The 21,455-nt window shown below is 43.8% G+C and overlaps 1 protein-coding gene and 1 non-coding gene across 2 annotated transcripts in view; one reads left to right on the forward strand and one right to left on the reverse strand.

Annotated features, from left to right (window-relative positions):
* The window catches only part of LOC126267194 (aquaporin-9-like), a 216,055-nt gene that overhangs the window by 136,554 nt on the left and 58,046 nt on the right, over positions 1–21,455 (reverse strand). The window lies entirely within an intron of this gene.
* Trnas-cga (transfer RNA serine (anticodon CGA)) lies at positions 18,435–18,509 on the forward strand. The gene has a single exon. It is a non-coding gene; the product is annotated as a tRNA-Ser (tRNA).

Here is a 21,455-nt window from a genome sequence, read left to right on the forward strand (position 1 = left end):
GATCTTTTTAGGTGAGACACGTACTTCTCCTCAATCACACTTCCTACGTCAGTCATGCTTATCACTAATAGTAGTAGTAGTAGTAGTAGTAGTAGTAGTATTGGTTTTGATGGATGTCCCACTGGGAAATAGAGCGAGGAAAAACTGAAATGCGTATTTTCGGTAGCTGACACACTGAGGTACCATCCACGCTCTGTTGCACGAAAATGCACAAGAAGAAGCAGCAACTTCTTAGGAGGGAGTAAGCACCACGAGCAGTAACCAAAGGAGATGTAACAGTCTTACTGCTGTTTGCAGTAGCATGACTACAGCTCTGGTAGCATTCCTGTTGCACAAAGGAGTCCTAGACTGATGTTAAGTAGTTGCTCTCGTGTAGGGTAACATGGCAATTTCGTCCTAACACCACGTCTCTCAGGTATACCCCCATTACTCTATTAAAGGTGATATATGTGACATCGGTCCACTTTCCTATAGAACACTCTTGGGAATGGTTTAAATCTGATAAACGCATTGATTCTTCTTCGTAATACTTAAGGAATAGCATTGTTTGAAAGAACCAACCGTAATTCGGTAATGTCTATATTCGACTGCAAGTGTGAAAACACAGTTATGGACTGGGATACATATGTTTTGTCTGTTTTAATAAAGCGCTTCTGCATAGTACTTACGTCGCCTTTGTTGAAGTATGTGTTATTTAAACCCACGTAGTTTACAGTGGCGGGGGCGGCGGGGGGGGGGGGGGGCTGGGTTTAAAAGGAATTCAGCTGAGTATAATTTTTAAGCTTTTCTCGGTCTTCAGTGTCATGGTACCCCCAATCCACCTCTATTCCTCACATTTCTGGCACCTTTTCTCCACAAGTTGTATACATGGAAGAACCTGGGAGATACTAGAAGATATCAGATAAACTTAAGGAACCAGAGGTTGTAGAGAGTTTCAGAAAGAGCATAAAGGAACAATTGACAAGAATGGGGGAAAGAAATACAGTAGAAGAAGAATTGATAGCTATGAGGGATGAAGTGATGAAGGCAGCAAAGGATCAAGTAGGTAAAAAGACGAGGGCTAGTAGAAATCCTTGGGTGACAGAAGAAATACTGAATTTAATTGATGACAGGAGAAAATATAAAAGTGCAGCAAATGAAGCAGGCAAAAAGGAATACAAACATCTCAAAAATGAGATCGACAGGAAGTGCAAAATGGCTAAGCAGGCATGGCTAGAGGACAAATGTAAGGATGTAGAGGCTTATCTCACTAGGGGTAAGATAGATACTGCCGACAGGAAAATTAAAGAGACCTTTGGAGGAAAGAGAACCACTTGTATGAATATCTAGGGCTCATATGGAAACCCAGTTCTAAGCAAAGATGGGAAAGCAGAAAGGTGGAAGAAGTATATAGAGGGACTATACAACGGCGATGTTCTTGAGAACAATGTTATGGAAATGGAAGAGGATGTAGATGAAGATGAAATGGGAGATATGATACTGCGTGAAGAAATTGATAGAGCACTGAAGGACCTAAGTCGAAACAAGACACCGGGAGTAGACTACATTCCATTAGAACTGCTGACGGCCTTGGGAGAGCCAGTCCTGACAGAACTCTACCATCTGGTGAGCAAAATGTATTAGACAGGCGAAATACCCTCAGACTTCAAGAAGAATATAATAATTCCAATCCCAAAGAAAGCATTGACAGATGTGAAAATTGCCGAAATGTTAGTTTAATAAGTCACGGCTGCAAAATAGTAACGCGAATTCGATACAGACGAATGGAAAAACTGGTAGAAGCCGACCTCGGGGAAGATCAGTTTGGATTCCGTAGAAATATGGGAACACGTGAGGCAATACTGACCCTACGACGTATCTTAGAAGCTAGATTAAGAAAAGGCAAACCTACGTTTCTAGTATTTGTAGATTTGGAGAAAGCTTTTGACAATGTTGACTGGAATAATCTCTTTCAAATTCTGAAAGTGGCAGGGGTAAAATACAGGGAGCGAAAGTCTATTTACCATTTGTACAGAAACCAGATGGCAGTTATAAGAGTCGGGGGACATGAAAGGGAAGCAGTGGTTGGGAAGGAAGTGAGACAGGGTTGTAGCATCTCCGGGATGTTATTCAATCTGTATATTGAGCAAGCAGTAAAGGAAACAAAAGAAAAATTTGGAGTAGGTATTAAAATCCATGGAGAAGAAATAAAAACTTTAAGGTTCGCCGATGACATTGTAATTCTGTCAGAGACAGCAAAGGACTTGGAAGAGCAGTTGAACGGAATGGACAGTGTCTTGAAGGGAGGATATAAGATGAACATCAACAGAAGCAAAACGAGAGTAATGAAATGTAGTCGAATTAAGTCGGGCGATGCTGAGGGGATTAGATTAGGAAATGAGACACTTAAAGTAGTAAATGAGTTTTGCTATTTGGGGAGCAAAGTAACTGATGATGGTCGAAGTAGAGAGGATATAAAATGTAGACTGGCAATGGCAAGGAAAGCGTTTCTGAAGAAGAGAAATTTGTTAACATCGAATATAGATTTAAATGTCAGGAAGTCGTTTCTGAAAGTATTTGTATGGAGTGTAGCCATGTATGGAAGTGAAACATGGACTATAAATAGTCTGGACAAGAAGAGAATAGAAGCGTTTGAAATGTGGTGCTACAGAAGAATGCTGAAGATTAGATGGGTAGATCGCGTAACTAATGAGGAAGTATTGAATAGGGTTGGGGAGAAGAGGAGTTTGTGGCAGCGCGGAGAGTAAAAATCGTAGAGGGAGACCAAGAGATGAATACACTAAACAGATTCAGAAGGATGTAGGCTGCAGTACGTATTGGGAGATGAAAAAGCTTGCACAGGATAGAGTAGCATGAAGAGCTGCATCAAACCAGTCTCAGGACTGAAGACCACAACAACAACAACATTACTCCACAACAGTAACACGTCCTATATGTAATGCTTGCAAGCATACTTGGAAGTTACCAAGTGCTCTTTTTGGCATGAACCTTGTAAATAACGTGGGAATTTTGCATGGACATGTCTAAGGACTGAGAAAAGAGTTTATTGTACCATTTCAGTGTTTTGTGAACACATTCCATTGAGTTAAGTAGAATGTTGCATTTGTCTACTGCATACATGTCACATACACTTGTTGTAATCCAACAAACATTTTGGTTTATATTTTTCGATATTAGTTTGGCTGTCCATTTTTCCAGCTGATTTCAATTCAACTGTACGGCATTTGTCGACATATATCTCTCTTGTCACGCCAATTCAATGCCATCGCAGTGCCTGTTCACCGAATTCCACTCTCCTCTTTGTAATTTGGCATCGAATTTTGGCCTACTTTTCCTGTATCCAGAGCTTTTGCTCCTCTTCCATGCAAGTAGTACAAGAGAGGGGGATCTATGTACCAATTGTCCACATGTAGCATCTGCACTCTTCTCAAATAAGTTCCCAAAAGTATTGTCACTATATTGACACTAATTCCCAAATACATTAGTCTCACCTGACCACAATGTCACGCTTTGCATCAGTATGAACTAAGAAGTCAAGTACAAATCCCATTTTACAGTCACACAAAACAAATATTTTTATTCAAAAACGACATGTTTTAAATGGAATATATTATTTGAAAGCCAAGCGCCCCTTGAACAGTAGGAGAATCCATTAATATAAACTTTCTGCGATGAAGTGAGTGGTGTTCTGAATTTGCAACGACTGATCTTACTTTGTACAGCGTATCACCATGGTCTAGTATGCATTAGACTGTGCTATCATCTTGAGCAGAACACTGTTACTGCAGAAATGCAGCTTTTGGAATAGCAAATATCTGTTGCGAGCCTTTATTTCACTCAAAATCGGAGTTTTGATGGGAGGACCATTTGACCAATATTTCGAATATTTCACATCTATAGTTCTTGCCATAAGAAGAGTTACTGCCACGAAACAAAACATTTCTGCTACATATGTGTCTTTCCAGGTCTTAAAACGGATTTTTTCATTAACAGTAGTACTCTGAACAATGTAGTACCTACTAATCTTGTCGACAGTAACTGTGATTAATTCCTCCACGTAAAAAGCCTGAAAAACTTTTAGGGCGCTAGGGTTTCCGGGAGTGTAATAGTCACACATGAATGTGTTATATTAAAATCACGAACGCTGAGATTCAGTTCCTTTCCGAACCACTGAATTATCTCCGCAAACTTGCCTTTCTTCACAGGAGGCAGTCATCTTCATCTTCATTATCGCTGTCAGTCCTAGCCTACTTCTCGAAGGCATCTGTATGCAACGAGGAAAACTGCCTTCCGGCCCATGAAGCGTCGAAGGACGAGAATAAAGAAGTAAAGAGTTCCCAGTTTCGAAAAAACAGAAAGCTCGCTTTCACTACCATTTTCCATGTGAGGATTCATTTCATCGTTATACAGCACGAGCTTACACAATTTCAAACACAATGAGACATTGCCAGTGTTGGCAACTCTCCTAAGCGAAATAAGCAAAATGTGTCTAAAAGATAACCAGAAAAATCTGAAATAAAACAAGGTGTATTATAGTGTAGTTTTATTTTCGCAATAATTATACTGTGCAGCAGATTAGCATGAATTTATTTTTACTTTCTTAATTTGGAATCTGCTGGCCATTACAGTAACACAAACAATTAAATGTAATGTGTAATCAGACCCGCATTTTTAAGAGCTTAAAACGGATTATATGCAGCAATATACATGTTAATTCAAACATTAATTTGTATCCATGGAACATACATTTACTATTGCTTCATGCAAACCAAGTGGACATTTTATATTTCGACGCAAAAATGTACGGAAATAAATATCTTCAAAACATTTGCTTCCGCTCAACTTTCTTTTTTCCATAATAAAACTGTAAATAATGTTTCTGCAAGGTACTTACGGAGAAACTTCGCTATATCATCACTGTAGGATTACGTTACTTCTTGTACTTAGGAAATCATTGCACTGAACAGAAGTTAGCAAAGTCTGCTGTGTCTCTCCACTGTGTTACCAGAGATGATGTGTTACAGATCCCATTTGTTCTGGGAATGCATTACACGCAAGGTGGCTAGTTGCTTTCACTGCCAGAGTGAAATGCATAGAGTTCTAATAATTTGACCAACCTACAGACAGCAGCACTTAGATCATACATCAGTAGTTCTTGAGGTTCTTAACCAACAGCTAGAGAGAAACTGATGTTGCGTTATTAAGTAGTTCGTTCACTTCTTATTTATTTTAGCATGACACGTGAAACTGTTTGTAACATGTTATAAAGATATTTGCTAGTTTTATCTTGCAACACCAGTAATTGATTACACATTACGAATTCTTTCACTGATCTGATTAACATTTATACATGGAATTGGGACATAACTGACCGCATCCAGCAACACGCCTATCCCCATTACTGTCCCTTCCTAAGATTAACATTTTACTAAATTTTGTATGAGACTGAAATATAACTGTTCTCGCATGACAACACGTCTGTCGATCAGGACTGCTCTTTCCGAAGTGATAAGACAGTGCCGCTCCTTGGCTTGGCAGCAGGCTCTAGACGGAGCTCAAAAGACGTCCGAAGAACTTCATCTGTCTTTTCGTGTAGCTTCTGTTTCAGTTATGAATGTAAATCTGACCTTCGAAGCAAAATATAGCTCGCTATTTCGAGATATCTATTCCAGAATGTTAAGTAAGTTTAATGAACCATTATTAAATTATTAATAAAAGGAAGTTAGCATTTTGGCGCTCTGCTTCCGAATGTTTCAGTCAATCAAACTGATAGCTACAACCATGGCGGTCTTTCCCTCGAGAAAGTTATCAGCTGCTACTGGTACCAAGAGTCCACATGTAGCATGTGCACTCTTCCCAAATAAGTTCCCAAAAGTATTGTCACTATATTGGCACTAATCCCCAAATACAGTAGTCTCACCTGACCACCATGTCACACATTGCACGAGAATGAACTAAGAAGTGAAGTATAAATCCCATTTTATAATTACACACAACAAATATTTTATACAAAAACTACATGGCGTCTAATACATAGTGCTATAGTCTCTACTACTCTGAGGAAAGAATCTTGGAACTACATATGATGGCTATGCCGGCCGGTGTGGCCGAGCGGTTCTAGGCGCTACAGTCTGGAAACGCGCAGCCGCTTCGGTCGGAGGTTCGAATCCTGCCTCGGGCATGGGTGTGTGTGATGTCCTTAGGTTAGTTAGGTTTAAGTAGTTCTAAGTTCTAGGGGACTGATGACCTCAGGTGTTAAGTCCCATAGTGTTCAGAGCCATTTGAACCATATGATGGCTATAAATCCAGAAACATCACAACTGTCATACGCTATAATAGCTCTACGATGGTTGCACTACAATTTTCGCCCTTTTTCAGAGAATGAGATATCTTAAAGAAAAACTTAACGATGTTAAATTCATTATCCTTTTTGTAATTTCGTTTCCATACTCTATTTTATAATAAACTTTGATTTCATTTTTACGTTTTTGTCGATTTTCAGGTCATGTTAATGACACTTTCCCACGTATTAGACCGAGCGAGGTGGCGCAGTGGTTAGCACACTGGACTCGCATTCGGGAGGACGGCGGTTCAATCCCGTCTGCGGCCATCCTGATTTAGGTTTTCCGTGATTTCCCTAAATCGCTTCAGGCAAATGCCGGGATGGTTCCTTTGAAAGGGCACAGCCGGTTTCCTTCCCCATCCTTCCCTCACCCGAGCTTGCGCTCCGTCTCTAATGACCTCGTTGTCGACGGGACGTTAAACACTAATCTCCTCCTCCTCCTCCATGTATTACAGGACATAAAAAATGGGGGCTCTGCAGTCAGAGATCTTTTTCCATATCCGTAAATTAAATGAATTTTTATTATGGGCAGCCATCCCACTGCAGCATTATTCTGGCTACAACATAGACAGCATCGCCACCGGGGATGCAAATGGTCCGCAATAATGTTCACGTCGTATGCAACTGCCTTCGATTACTATCACAGGCACCTTGGAAATCCAGACAACACCATTATAGCATAATACTGCCCCGAATGGCCCGCGTCCGTGGGGCCGTGGCAGCCGTTCGTCTGGATGACGGCATGCACGGACACGACTATCGACCTGATATAACAAGAAACGCGAGACATCCGACCGTGCGAACCTCTCCAGAGATCCACGGTCCAATGTCGATGATCTCGTGCCCACTGTAATCGTAATTGACGATGTCGCTGGATCAATATGGAACACGTAGGCGTAGTCAGGTATGAAGCCTCATGCTCAACAAATGCAAAGTGAAATTCTTGTGCTTGCACCAGTACTGGACTCTGTCGTCAGATCTACCACAGATCCTGCTTTACAGGGCGGACAAGTCTCTAACCTCACGTTCTGTGACGAGGCGTGGATGCCTAGCAGTTGGTCGCCTACTCGTGGTTTTACCATTCTTCAACCACTTTTCGTAGATGTTCAAAACAATACAAAGCGAACTGCCGACCATCTACAGCGTTTCCAAGAGACTCGTTCTCAGGCGCCAGGCTACTACAATCAACCCTTTGTCAAAGTCCAATAAAAACAATACCAATCGCCGTTATATAGGTCTATGCTGCAAATTTACGTTAAAAGCACTGCTATATTTGTAACACGAAGGTTACTGGACTGGGGCAGTTTTGGCCTGAAGATGACGTAGTGTAACGTTGAAACTGGTTGCTCAGAAATAAACCTATGTAACGGCGATTGGTATTGTTTTTATTGAACGTTGAACAGCCTTAATCCCATACTGCACCAGAAGATGGAGTTACATTCTTTGTCAAAGTTACTTGTCTCAGTGCATTTCCCTGTTTGTGGTCCATATCGTCGCTAGAATGATTCCTTTTTCGTCTCTGCTCTGATTACACACTTTCCTCACCACAAAGCATACTCTCAGTGCCGCTAGCAGGCTTTTAATATCGCGGTGGGCTGTCGTCAGTGTATTTATAATTTACCAATTTTACTGAGTTCCGCGGTTGTGAACTATATATTATTTTAATAAATACAGAAACCAGCCTCTTTATAGTGTATTATTATTAAAGCTGATACATGTTTCAGGTTTTCATCCATCTTCAGTTGGAGTAATACATATTTGAGTCTTCAGACAGTACATAGTCACAACACTGACAGCAAATTGGATGCTGCAGCTGATCTGTGCAAAATAATTTTATTTAGCTACTAAACTTCGCGAGTTGTATATTTACGATTTATTGCTTTTTAGTTGTGCTTGCTCTCTACTCTGCTTGTTGCTCTCCCCATTTTCACGTTTCCAAATGAAATCAATCACAAAGAACAAAAACCAGTCCAAGAAAGTACAGCAACGAGCTCACAAGATACCCCTGCAGTAAGGCTACCACCAGTAGACCCGATCAGAGTATATCCTAACATTGAATACACAATGCATTTGGCGAGGTTGGAGCAGCCGGCTACCCTGACCACTGACTTACGACATGTAGTTCAAATGGTTCAAATGGCTCTGAGCACTATGGAACTTAACATCTTAGGTCATCAGTCCCCAAGAACTTAGAACTACTTAAACCTAACTAACCTAAGAACATCACACACATCCATGCCCGAGGCAGGATTCGAACCTGCTACAGCAGCAGTCCCGCTGTTCCGGACTGCAGCACTAGAACCGCACGACCTCCGCGGCCGGTTTCATGTAGTTCGTGTGGGACACGAAAACGGCAGAAAAATCACCTTCTCGGTAATGGAGACTGTAGACAGAATACAGTTAAAGTCAGTGAATCTCCCCACCGACTCCGGAGCCCTGCGAGACCTACTAATGAAAGTTTTTGAAAGACAAGGAGAGGAATTCGACCTCAGTGACATCTATGAACAATCTGTGTTGGCAAGTGGACGAATTACGTTTGACTGGAGTAAGACATGGCCTAACGACCGCATATATACCTACTTTCCTTAATGACCAAATTTACCATTGGCCAACTTAACACCCAGAGCAGCAGACTTTTGATGCAGGAGCTGCGTAAGGAGGTGGAGGAAAGGAGGCTGGATGTGCTCTGTCTACAGGAGCGGTACCCCCAAGCTGGAAAAACAGCATTTGCAGCCGCGACCTGGCAGATCATCAGCCGAGGGGAAGACCCGAAAGCGGCGATAATAATTACAAACAAAGCCCTGAGAGCAACGATACTTTCACAATACACGACTAGTCACTGCAACGTCGTGGAGCTGCAATCTCCGGTCAGAGTAATAACAATAATCAACATGTATTTTCAATACGGTGACTATATTGAAAGTCATCTCGACCACCTGACCACAGTAACCAAGGCATTTCAGGGACGAAGAAAGATAATTACTGCTGACATCAATGCTAAATCCCCCCTATGGTACAGCGGTACAAGGGACACAAATGGGGAAAAGGCTGAAGATTTTATCATGGCCTCGCAACTAGTGGTGGCAAACAAGCCCAGCAGCCCTCCTACCTATGCTGCGGGAGGAGGACCAGGCACAAACATTGACGTAACTCTTGTAACACCAAACGCTGTCATCATCATACAACAATGGAAAATCCAAGAAAATGCCACTACTAGTGACCACAATCTTGTAACATTCACCGCAGGTGATAGAGTTTCCCGCTGGGCCATGGGGTGGGAAGTGCAATTTAACTATAAAAGGACTGAATGGGAAAGCTTAGTTAGGGAGTGCGACATTCCTGCCTTGCCAGAGGGTGACACACACCTGGACATAGACATAAATGAGAGAACCGAGGAACTGGTGAGCAGTGAAAGCAGCCGTACCACCAGGAGGAAGGCCATGACGGCCTCTCCTCACCATGGTAGGCCGAACTCGAGGATATGCGCCAGTCTGTCAGAAGGTTGAGGAGGCTCCACCAGCGCAGTGTCGTCTGGCTGGAACGCCAAAGGTGGCTGGTGCAGTACCGGGAGGCTAAACTTAGGTTCCAAAAGGAACTAAAAGCCGTTAGGACAAAAAGCTGGGAGAGCTTTGTTCAGAATCAATTGGCATTAGACCCCTGGGGCACGTCATACAAATTATTCAGAGAAAAGATCCGCTCTCCAATGGAACAGTCAACAGTCAGGCATGGGGACAGGATGACAGACTCCTGTCAGGAGACTGCTGAGGTCCTCCTCCAGTCCCTGATGCCAGACGATAACGCGGTTGGGGAATCTGGAGGACAGCGACAGCTACGACATGACGACCTCAAAGAATACAACAATATCACGGCAGTCTACCCTTTCTCAGAAGAGGAGGTGGCTGCCCACATAAAATCACTTCAGAAGGGTAAAGCTCCCGGGCCAGACGGCATTGTAGCGGAGGTTGTGCAATTCCTAGCTCCCTAGCTAACTGCACCACTCACTCACCTGTATAACGAATGCCTCAGACAACGGAAGTTCCCAAAGATCTGGAAGATAGCTTATGTAGTGATCATCAAAAAAGGACCCGATAAAGACCGGACCGAAACAAAGTCATATAGACCCATATGTTTGTTGGACATACTTGGGAAAATATTAGAAAAACTACTAGCTGACAGACTGGCTGCACACCGAGTGCTGTGTGGGATGAACAGCAGGCAGTTCGGCTTCAGGCCTGGGCGATCGGCATCTGATGCAATTGCCCTGGCAGCCGAGGTCTGTGGCTCTACCCCACATAAGTATGTGGTGGGCATCGTGGTAGACATCAGTGGCGCCTTCGACAACCTGTGGTGGCCTTCTCTCTTCTCCTGCTTGCGGGACAAAGAGTATCCAGGGCCGCTATATGGCTGCCTGAGGAGCTATTGTGAGGATTGGGAGGTCTGCCTATCAACACTTAGCAGCAGAATTAGAAAAGCAATAACAAAGGGATGCCCCCAGGGTTCTGCGTTAGGACCCCTATTCTGGGACATCCACATGGAGCCACTATTGGATACTTTACAACAAAGTGAAGAAGTGCCAGAGGTGATAGCCTATGCAGATGACCTCCTCCTGTTGGTTGGCGGCCGTAAAATAGAAAGAGCCATAAAGAAACTGCAACTGTGGTGCCAAAACACCAAAATGAGAATTTCACCAAGACAACTTACCTATTACTAAAAGACATCTAATTAGAAATCCAACTGTGAGAATTGAGGGCTCACCGGTTCTTCAGCGACATGACACACGGTATTTGGGAATCATCATTGACGAAAGGTGGAACTTCGGGAAACACATTGACACCATAACCCAGAAAGCCCTTCAAACACTAAACAATCTCATCTCCATCAGACACAAAAGATTTCATCTTCCCCCTCATCTCATAAAACTATATCACAATAGTATTATAACATCAATTGTGGGTTACAGCTCGGGAGTCTGGGCACACAGGCTCACGAGGGCTGTGCCCGCCATGACAGTGAAAAGAGTTCAGAGAAATATGATACTGAGATCTGTAGGGACCTATAGAATATCTCCGGGGGGAGCCCTATTAGTCATAATGGGGCTCTGCCCGCTGGACATTAAAATTCGAGAACAGGCTGCGTGGTTCTGGGTTAAGAAAAGGAATACCGCGAAGACAGAAGAGATATTAGGCGATGGGCAAGGCTCTAAAAGTAGGTTTATAAACTACTGACACAACTGTGGCGCTGCAAGCAATAGAGTTTAGTTAAGCATAGGTAATATACATTAAATATTAATAATAGATAATTTAGTTGCCCATTGTTAACTAGTTAAAGTTGTATCTCACAAATTAATCAAAGCTATATCTAGCTGCAATTAATGTTTGGATAAAATTAGGACCCACTAATCATTTAAGAAAGTGGGTTACGTTTCTATAATAATAATTATTATTATAATAAAGATTTTTTTTAAAAAAGACCTTTTCTACTTCTGTTTGGCACATAGCCCAGTATCCGCCTTGTTGTCGACTGACATCTTTGTTCCCTGTTCAAAGTTTATATTTTGCATAGAGGTTCTGCTATGGTCAGTTATATTTTGCTTGCAGGTTCTATATGACTATAAAAGAACTGCAATTGTTTAGCATGAATGTGATGAGTACTCTATATAGTTATTAACTAAGGGCCAGTGACTGTTTAATTATACAAATGTTATAAAATAATAGTAATCTAGTATATTTTATATAGAAGATTTAGTATTGTAATATTTTTTTCGTCACAGATGGAATGCTGTCTCTAAACAATAAAGACAGAACAATAGATTTACATTGTGTAGAAATATTTTACGCACTAGATGGGCTCACATTGGATTATGATTTTTCTTGATTCTATTTAGTGTGTGGTTGTATGAGTTACTTACGGAAATTCCTTAGAAAAAGTTTGTTTAGTACTCTGCTTGTTCATTTAGGATGTTATTTGGGGATGCACATTTGTGACAATAAATTTAGAGTTCTTCAAGTAAGTTCATTCTTTTTCTTTTTTTGTAATTAGTGAGCTATACCTGCCATCAATTTATGCTTAAACGGAAATGCATCTGAGGCTCCACTGCTGTGAGCCCTGTTTTTTCTGTCCTTACTTGAGTCGCCTTATTCCGAACTATTGCATGAATCTGACTGAGAGGACCAGTTGCGCTTAGACACGTCTGATGATGGTACACCTAAAATCATGGATGTTAAAATGCATAAAGGTTGTTTACTGCAAAGCCCTCGCCAACATTTCGATGATAGAACGTGACAAGCAGCAGTAACAGATCGAAATTTCGGTAAATTAGCCTCTTATTCCAGAATCAAGCTCAAGCAGATTAATTAGAGTTACTTTGCAGTTCATTGCTAGCACTTCCTCATCTATGACAAGAGCTACTCCCTTATATTGTGGATCTAGAAAGTTTGCTGCGCTGTGGTTCGTTTCACAAGTCAACTGTTTCCTACTACCCACTTCACTCTTTTATAGCTGATTAGTTTCTGATTAGTTACCTGCAAAAAAAAAAAAAAATTGTCTGCCTCTGCTCTTGTTATAGTGTCATACACAGCTGTCAGTAACCGTCAAGTCTTTTGCAGAGTTCGTCATGTCTCGTCCTGTGGAATGGCAGTCTTTACGGCATTTTCGAACCACACTTTCGGACAAACAAATATTTCCAACATAAATTCTCTGTTCTGCAACATGCTATGAAAACATAATGCTACAGCAGCCCTTTGCTGCGCGGGATTAGCCGAGTGGTCTTAGGCGCTGCAGTCATGGACTGTGCGGGTGGTCCCGGCGGAGGTTCGAGACGTCCCTCAGGCATGGGTGTGTGGTGTGTGTTTGTCCTTAGGATAATTTAGGTTAAGTAGTGTGTAAGCTTAGGGACTACTGACCTTAGCAGTTAAGTTCCATAAGATTTCACACACATTTGTACAGCAGCCCACTGCTTGCGAGATAGGTATTCGAGGGTGCTGGAAGGGGTACATATATTTTTCTCTCCTTCTCGCTTCCAGTACTGCATTGGAAAGATATCAGTGCTTCAAAAATTTGTCTTTCTGGCTACAAGCAAATTCGTATCCACACCTGATCTGGAGAGGAGGGCAACTTACGTTATTTTCTCACAAAATGACGAAATAGTCTTGGGATTTCACTATAAACTGTTCTTTACAAGCCGTTCTACTACTTAGTATTCATTAAATGTCCATGCTTTCTTCAAACTGACACTTAGCTGTTATGTCCGTCTATCTGTTCGAGGTTAAAACCTTCATCTGTGGCTGTTATGGATAAAACAGCAGACGACGTTGCAGGTCCTCTTGTTCTCTTCGACTTGGCCGCCGCCATTCTCATCCGCTGTCATCACATCTGATGTCGCTTCCATTATCCTCCACCATCCCAGCGAGGCTCCGCCGTCACTAATTTTCTCCGATTTTTTGCCCTTTGTTTTCTTGATCCATAAAGGACTCTCCAGCCGCTTCTGTCATTTACCTCACCCCTTGCTCTCCTCCCACCATCACTACGTGGACCACTTCGTCTGGTCCATCACTCTATGTCCACCCTCCCTTTTCACAATCTCATCCCCATCTGCAGTCACTTCTATAGCCTACACTACGCTCCTCGCGACCTCTGCCTCACCTCCTACCTTTTTCGTTGCCTTTCCCTCACTTTCAAGTCATCCCACACTGGTCACATCCCCTGCAATGCCTGCAAAAATAACGTCTTGTCACGCTACTGTGGCAACCCCAGAAGCCGCCACACAGTCCAAAAGGAGCTATACCAACTCCAGCCCAATTGAAGGACCTGCTCAGCGACATATCCCACCTTCTGCAATTCCCCTACCTCACGCCGCCCCACAATCAGCAAAAAACACAGATCCCACTACTAGCCATATAACCAAAAACCCAAAAACATGGACACTGCTTCTTCCCATGCACCTTCTCTCCCAGCTGTTCTCGCTTTCATTCTCTTCCACTCTGACCCCAAATTCATAAATGCCAGATCTCTCACTCCAAAAATCAGGAAATACATCCCTCACATTCCCATCACTCAAATCATCCCCCACAAAAATTCCATCCTCATCAAATCCACGAATCCAGATTTACTCTCCGACCTCCTCCTCAAAATCCGGCACATTACTTATGGTCCTCATGCCTCCCTCACTCCCTTCTGCACCGCCTCCACATTCAAACGACCCCAGTCTTATCGCTGCCTACCCACCTTTACTCTCATTATAACAAAGACTGGTCCTGAGATCACAGCAGAGGAGGTTGTCTCCAGACTCCATTCCAGAGTCCCACTTTAGAAATTCTCAAAGCCTGTCGTATCCACAATGATTTGGGTCCCACCTTACACATGCAGGTTTTCACAGAGTCTACCCCCATCATGATCACTTCCTTAGGGAGGCAGCTCTGATATACAACTGGCAAGTTAAAGTCGAAACTTCCAAAAATGCCTGGTTTACAATCGCCAACTCACTCCTGATCATAAAAATCTTCATACCTGTCCTCACTGTAAAGACTCCCACTTCCTCAAACAATGTCCCAACCTCATCTCCCCCTCCCAGCTGCAACACCTGCAATGATGCCCACTCTACCTACTATGCTGAGAGCAAAGCTAAACACCTACGCATCAAACCAGAATTAACAGTACCCATCCATCCTATTGATCATCATATTCAGCACAATAACTCTCTCTGCCCAACTCCCTCTTCCAAAGACATCATCAGATTCCTCACCTTTCCCCTGCAAACTACTCACTCCTTCCAACAACTGCATACCCTACAATAAATTTCCCTTACCACTCACTCCATCTTCCGTCTCAATACCAAAGCCATCTACTCCTGAAACCAGGTCCACTTCACCTTTATCCATCTTGAACCCTCGCTTAAACCTCTCCACACCCACACAGCCCACTTCCCAGGCTCTCATCACGTCACAATAGCAATACAGCATCCTATACCACAATGTCTGATCCCTACCAAGCAACAGGCTCCTTTTAAAGCATACCCTGTCCCAATACAATGTCAGTTCCTTCATTCTTAATAAAACTTTCCTCCAACCCTATTACACCATCCGAACCTCTCCCTATATCGTCTACAGCACCGAAAATCCTCTTCTCCTCGCCAGAGGTGGACCTGCACCACAAATACATCCCAGTTCCATCCACAGCCTTTACCCAATAATCCCACCAAGCATCTCATTCTTAGAGTCTAATTCAAAACTGTGATGGTCACTTATGCTATTATCACTATCTGACCTAATCATCCTCACCCCTACGATTTCCTTACCCACATTGATCTTACCTTTTCCATCTACAGTAGAGCCCCTCAGATCTCCACTGGTGGTGTCAGTTTATAGACTCCCTCCAAGGTGCCATTGTTCCATCCCACACCACATTTGTCCTGAAAGCAATACCATCGCAGTTATCCTAGCATCTCCCAACCTTCTTGGATGCCTTGTTGTAGAAGCCCTCAATCCAACTGGAAGTGACCACCTATCTGTCCTCCTCACCACCTCATACACACCACCTCATCCCCAAGAACTCCATCACAGTCAGCGACCAAAAGTTGTCCATGACGGCACCTGCACGAATTGGAATGCCTACAGGGAATCCAGAGACATCCAAATTCGAAGCCACCTGACAGTATCCCCCATGCCACATTCTTCCTGCAGCAGACCTTGTTGGACGCCATGTCTGCACACATCCCTATTAAGGCCAAATATCCTCATCATCCCACTTTACCCCTACAAGCCCTACTTGTCTGAGAATCCTGCTGTTTATAACACGCCTTCCTAAGTACTCATGACCAGGATACACTCACATGCCACTGACACAGACAGAGGTACGTCAGAAACTTACTGAACGCTAACAAACGCTGGGACTGGCGCCAGACATGCAGCAGACTCAATGCTACACTCCCCATTAACTCTTCGAAGCACAGGAAAGCGTTCCACCGACTGTTTGGCGACCATACCATCCCTCACTACCCGCTCCTCCACAACAACCATCCCTTTCCTGACAACCAGAGCAAAGGTAATCACTTCACATCCTAACTCTCAGACATCTTCCCAATCCCTGACAACCTTCACTTTGATTACTCCCTCTTTCCTACACAAATCCGACTGTCCCACCCCTGACTCCCAGCTTCCAGTACTTCAACAACATACCACAACAGGGTTAAACAACCTAATCAGAGGACATGATGTAAAACAAGTACTTCACAGAAAACGCAACACATTCCCTGGCCATGACTGCATCATTTATTGGCATTTTAAAGAAAGCCCCCTCTTCTTTCTAGCCAGCATTGCAAACCGTTATACCACTGTCCTCTCCATAGATTACTATCCTGAGCTATGGAAAACGTCCAAGACCCAACTTTTCCTCAAACCACACAAACCCCCTAATGATACCTCCTCCTACTCCATCTGCTGCACCTCAGTATTTAGCAAGATCTTTGAATCCACCCTCTCCCAATGTATCCATCAACATCTGAACCAACACCACCACCTTCCTATTAACCAGGGTAGTTTCTGCCCACCTATTCCTTTTACGACCAGCTCTGCACGTCACCCATTTTATATCTCATCAGCTTTACATTTGTAAATCTACTATCTTCGTCTTCCTCGGCCTGGAAAAGGCCTACAACCGTATATGGCTTTCTGTTCTTCTCTTCAAACTCCAAACTTATGCGCTTTCATTTAATTATGTCGGCCTTATTGACTCCTTGGAGCTTCAGTGTATATTCACAACAGTGTGAAAACATATCTGGAAGACAGTTTTAATGTATTTTTGGGAGGCCAGTTCATCCTCTCATTTCCTTAATCAACCAGCCATCTTAATGAAGTCCTCTGCTTTATAAATACTATTAACGAGTGACAACGGTGTGAATAGATATACTGTTTACTATATATGAAGTTTTTTGTGACTGTCGCTCTACTTATATGGCCTTTGCTTTACGTTTTAATGGGCGTAAGTAATCTTACATCAGTACCACGATTCTGAAAATGGATGCTGCTGACCACGTTATTTAGCACCCAACAACTTTATATCCTTCCATCCATCTTACGCACAGAATTTCTTAGATTCATCGAGTTTTTAAAGGATTTATTAGATTTATTGATGTGTTTTTTTCTTATTCTTTCGGCAGACTCGACGACAAGTTTGATTTACGAAGGAAGTTGACTTATCGAAGATTGACCTAGCAAGAGTCGACTGTACTTCTTAATTCTCGTATGTAAGCAGAACTAACCGAGAGCATTAAAATGCAATCTACTGAGGCAATAACTTCTCGCAGTTATGGATGCTATACCCTGAATGTGTAACTATTCGTTGTGTTTTATTGCAGTGCCGGCAGGACACGGTATTTATAGCGACCGCTCCAAACGGTACGGCCTGGGAGCAGATGCTGGTGCGGACGGAAGGACAGGACACGGATGTCGCGTGCCGGCTAAGTGTGTCAGCGTTCCTGGCACGGGTCGCCCCTGCTCCCCGACCTTCCTCTCGACCGGCGCGCAGTCGATACAAAGGCAAAAGCGGGCACCACTTGTGCCATACCGTTAGCGCGCCCCTACGTCAGATCGTCTATATGCAATGAACTGTGAGTAAATGGGACAATTAACAAATAACTTGAGTTTTGTTTCTAGGTTCTAATTCGGCTGCAGATGGATTGGATGGCCAATCACGAACTATGAGTTGCGTCCCAGGGAAGGATGTTCACTCTGTTAATGTATATTTACGATCCTGCGGGCAATATTAACATTAAGCTCAGGTTTTTCGCAGTTGATACAGTTATCTATCCTTACGGAAAAATGTAACACCCTAAAGGCAAGGTCATTTTATTGACAAGTTATGTGACAGATAGGTTCTCTTTCTAGGAGCATATGAGAAATTCAGACCAAATGAAAAACATGTATCACAGTAAAGAAATAAGTAAAGGATGGCCAAACAGTCGCATCAACACACAGTGTTCCCCCTTCTGCCGGCAATTCAGGTGTGAAACTTCCTGGCAGATTAAAACTGTGTGCCCGACCGAGACTCGAACTCGGGACCTGGCAGAAGTAAAGCTGTGAGTACCGGACGTGAGTCGTGCTTCGGTAGCTCAGTTGGTAGAGCACTTGCCCGCGAAAGGCAAAGGTCCCGAGTTCGAGTCTCGGTCGGGCACACAGTTTTAATCTGCCAGGAAGTTTCATATCAGCGCACACTCCGCTGCAGAGTGAAAATCTCATTCTGAATTCAGGTGTGTATTCTCGCAAGCAAATGATCATAAAGGTGCTGAAAGACATCCTGCAATCCCTATCATGTTGCACCTCTTGCTGCAATTCGGCAATATTTCTTTCAGGCTCTGAAAAACGAGTATGTTCCTGCTTCCCCATGTCCAATAAGTGTTCAACTGGCAAGAGATCTGGTGATCTTGCTGGCCAGGACTGTTGTTGTACACCACGAAGAGCACGTTGCGTCACAGTAGCCTTATTTGGTCATCTATAGTGAAGAGCCAAAGAAGCTGGTACACCCCCCTCCCCCCCCCCCCCCCCCCCGCGAGCACGCATAAGTGCCGCAACACGACGTGGCATGGACACGACTAATGTCTGAAGTAGTATTGGAGGGAACTGACACCATGAATCCTGCAGGGCTGCCCATAGATCTGTGACGAGAGGGTAAAGGTGTTTATTCTCACAAGAGTGTTCCTGGAGCCACTCTGTAGCAGTTCAGGACGTGTGGGATGTCACACTGTCTTACTAGGAATTGCCCAAGTCCCTCGGAAGGCGCGACGGAGATGAATGGTCAAACGTGATGCTTAGGTAGTATCACTTGTCAGAGTAGTATCTATATGTATCAGGAGTCCCATATCACGCCAACTGCACACGCCACATGCCATTACAGACACTCCACCAGCCTGAACGGTCCGCTGCTGACATCCAGGGTCCATGGATTCATGAGGTTGTCTTCATACCCGTACACGTCCATCCATTCGATACAATTTGAAACGAGACCAGGCAACGTTTTACCAGTAATCAACAGTCCAATGTCGGTGTTGACGGGCCCGGGCGAGGCGTAAATCTTTGTGTCGTGCAGTCTTCAAGGGTACACGAGTGGGCCTTATCGATGATGTTCCGCTTAATAGTTCACAAGCTGACACTTGTTGATGGCCCAGCATTTTGCGGAAGTGTTGCTCTCCTGTCACGTTGAACGATTGTCTTCAGTCATCGTTCCTCCCATTCTTGCAGGATCTTTTTCCGGCCGCAGCGATGTCGGAGATTTGATGTTTTATCGGATTCCTGATATTCACGGTAGGCACGTGAAATGGTCGTACGGGAAAATCCCCACTTCATCATTGCCACGGAGATGCTGTGTCCCATCGCTCGTGAGCCGACTACACCACGACGTTCAAACTCACTTAAATCTTGATAACCTGCCATTCTAGGATCAGTGACCGATCTAAAAATGGCGCCAGACAGTTGTTGTCTTACATAGGCGTTGCCGACCGTAACGCCATTTTTTGCCATTTACATATCTCTGTATTTGAATACGCATGCCTATACGAGTTTATTTGGCGCTTCATTGTATTGCTCCGCTGAAAAACAATATCACTCTCCTATCGAAAAAACGGCAGTAACACAGGAATAACCGCCTGTGCTACTTAGCGGGCAGTAGTTGCTTTACGCTGCAGGAACATCAGACGTGGCCGTGAGCTGTAACTAACTGCCCCAACATCATGAAGCATGGGGTGAGACCAGTGTGCCATGGGCGAATTCACTCCAGAACAGGTAGCTTGCCAGGTCTTCGCGTACACATGTACGTCCAACACTCGCATACAGACACTACCTACCTTCATCAACGAAGACAACAGAACGTCCTACCATTCCCCAGTCGACTCTTTCACGACACTAGATTAGCCGTGCTTGTGTCGTAGTGTCAGTGGTAGTCTGGTCAGAGGCACACGTGATCTTAGTCCTGCTGCAAGTAGAAGGTTACCAGTTGTCGTTGGTGACACAGCAGGTGCAAAATATAGCCGCATTCCTTCTCTGGATGATGTTCGGAAGTACATCACTGCTCACACAATGCGACAATCCTGACGTACGTCCGTACTACATGAACATCCAGAGCCCGGTCTGCAGACGTCGGAATGTTCCACAGACCACTGTTGAAAGCAGTGACACACCACTGATGCAGTGTGCCCTGCGTGTGTAGCAATCTATTGATACGTCCATCCAGATTCCTGCAGACCCCTGAAGCTGGTTAACACTACCGCATATCGCTTGATCTAAGTGTTTGTCCTTTTGTGTTGAGTCTGGCCTTTGGCCTAAGATTTTAGACTGGGATTTTTAGTGCGTTTCTATGGTCTGCCAACCACTGTCCCACTCGGTATGATTTTAATTCCTTTTTTCTGGTCTCTGTCTGTGTCCTTCTTGTCCTGTGTCGACTCTTGTCACCTCCATTGTTTGCTTTTCTTCTTTGTGGGTGTTTCAAGTTCATGGAAAAATGGACCGATGACCCTAGTAGTCTGGTCCCTTCAGTCCCACAAACCAACCAACCAACTACCACATACTCATCGGCGGAGCATGATTGTACCCCAGAACGAATGCTGCAAGCATTGTTCATCGCTACACTCAGCATATTTACTGCTTGTAGAGACAAAACAGGGGGTGCACAGACAAGTCTCCTAAGCGCCGTATGTTTGCCGATGATAATGACAAGTGAAAATGTTCAAATGTGCGTGAAATATTATGGGACTTAACTGCTAAGGTCATCAGTCCCTAAGCTTACACACTACTAAACCTAAATTATCCTATGGACAAACACACACACCCACGCCCGAGGGACGACTCGAATCTCCACCGGGACCAGCCGCACAGTCCATGACTGCAGCGCCGCAGACCGCTCAGCTAATCCCGCGCGGCATGACAAGTGAATCACTAACATAATGACCCACAACTTTCCTTGGTGCCACTGAATACGCTCCTTGACAAAGTTGCACTTTTTTTTCTTTCCTGCTGTGTATAATAATGTACTGCCTGGTAAAGAAACCACACAAATATTCAGTCAGACCACGATAAAAATTCAAAGTTGGGCAAAGATAGGTAGCGTTCTTTACATGTTCAAAAATGTA

The sequence above is a fragment of the Schistocerca gregaria genome, chromosome 4, assembly GCF_023897955.1.
Source record: "Schistocerca gregaria isolate iqSchGreg1 chromosome 4, iqSchGreg1.2, whole genome shotgun sequence".
In the NCBI taxonomy this organism is placed as follows: Eukaryota; Metazoa; Arthropoda; class Insecta; order Orthoptera; family Acrididae; genus Schistocerca; species Schistocerca gregaria.